This window comes from Chrysochloris asiatica, unplaced genomic scaffold (genome assembly GCF_000296735.1).
Source record: "Chrysochloris asiatica unplaced genomic scaffold, ChrAsi1.0 scaffold00111, whole genome shotgun sequence".
Classification (NCBI taxonomy): domain Eukaryota; kingdom Metazoa; phylum Chordata; class Mammalia; order Afrosoricida; family Chrysochloridae; genus Chrysochloris; species Chrysochloris asiatica.
The window spans coordinates 5,446,995-5,448,808 of NW_006408629.1; the positions used below are offsets into that span (position 1 = coordinate 5,446,995).

The following is a 1,814-nucleotide window of genomic DNA, read 5'->3' on the forward strand; positions in this document are numbered from 1 at the left end:
TATATATATATCAAAGGAAAAGATATTAAGGCCAACTCTTCCAGCTCAATAAAGACAACACAAGTCTTTATTTATAGAGGAGTCACTGACCATAAAGCTTCAATTAAATTTGTGCTGTAATAACTGTCCATAAAGTCAAGCAAGGGTTTTTCTTATTTTGAGATACTTAGTCCACATTACATTTTACTCTACTTTAAGGGGCCGTGGTTGCCACATCTTCCTCTTTCCCTATAGGATTCAGTTTTTGCAGACGAGACCGCTATACAAATAACTGTGAGCTTTAAGGCTATTGTGACTATGCCAGAAAATGATCAGAAAAATACCCCAAAAAAGTACAGCCACTTGAAATAGCTGAAGGATTACATGTTTCTTTGCACTACAAAAACAACCATTAACAAAGATGATCAAAACTAATTTCAGTACAGTTTGGGGGGAAAAAAGATGTGCACTATAAAGAAATTTTATAATATTGTAAATGGTAATTATAAAATTTAGGAAATTTCTCTTATTTTCAGGACAGATGTCAGGCAAAACTGGGTGTCCACTCCAAAAATAAGTATACCTTTTACTAATGGAAATGCTACCACTGACTTTTAAACTTAGAGCAATTCCTAATTTAGCAATTCCTAATTGCAGTCCAGCTATATTTAAAAATGTAGCTATTTTTAAATCAGTTCACTATGATAATATTACAGAATTCTGAAACATCAAAACTTCAAATTGTTTAGTCTTTTATATTTCAATGGCATTATATTCCCAAAGGCTGTAATAGTTTTGTCTCTGACTTGTACTTACCTGTTAACTTGGGTACTTCCTATTGTTCTGTTACAAAAGAGATTAAACTAGCAATATGGAAAACTACATCTTCTTGAAATAATAGAGAAGAGTTTTCTGTTTCTACTTAATGTCAAAAAGAAGTTGCAACAGCAAACACTGATAGGTTTTGCTTCTGATTGAAGCAGCACATTGTACTACATTTTAAGTAACTTTCCTTCCTTACATGTGCAATTTTAGATCTCCATTTAGATAGGCCAACCACAGAAGTTCTAACAAGTGTTTTGATAAGACTAGCAGCAAATTAAAAATATATGTATAAGCAGAAGAATAGAACTTCAATTTCAAGAATGGCAGAGGCAAGAGAATTTCTGGACTATAAATCCTTAGTGTAGTTTAAACATTTTACCCAAAGCTGGGGATTATTTTCTCATAGACACATGTAAGGAATAGATGCGTTTCTCTGGTATAAATTCCTGTGCAGAAATACCAACCCATATTCAAAAAATGCTCTTTAGACAAATATAGTCCCATGTATAAAAGGCACAGATTTTCTTGCAAGGTCAAAAGATAGAGATGTTAAATGACAAATACTTTGAGGCAAGAGATATGTCTTATATCAATATTTGACTTCATAGATATGACACTGATGGTAAAGGATTTTTATACTTACACATAAATAATTACATGGAAAATGTAATATCAGATTGTACATCATTCAAACTGATTCCCATAATAAATAATCTTGTGTGATTAACAGCAATTTTATTTCTCAGTCTTCATTTTAAAAGATTCCACTTTTAAAGGAATCACACCCATGTTTGTTTATTAAACATTTTTCTTCAATTTGTATGGGAAAAAAAGTCAAATACTAATAACTGATTAATGGTTACATATTCTGAAAGTCTATGAAGAGCAGAGATGTCAGCTTGAGGACTAGGGTACGCCTGACCCAGGCCATTGTGTTTTCAATAGCCTCATATGGATGCGAAAGCTGGACAGTGAATAAGGAGGATCGTAGAAGAATTGATGCCTTTGAG

General features: G+C 32.5%; 1 protein-coding gene across 1 annotated transcript in view; it reads right to left on the minus strand.

The window, feature by feature from the left end:
• Nucleotides 1-1,814, minus strand: part of KIAA0825 (KIAA0825 ortholog) — a 645,731-nt gene that overhangs the window by 605,662 nt on the left and 38,255 nt on the right. The window lies entirely within an intron of this gene.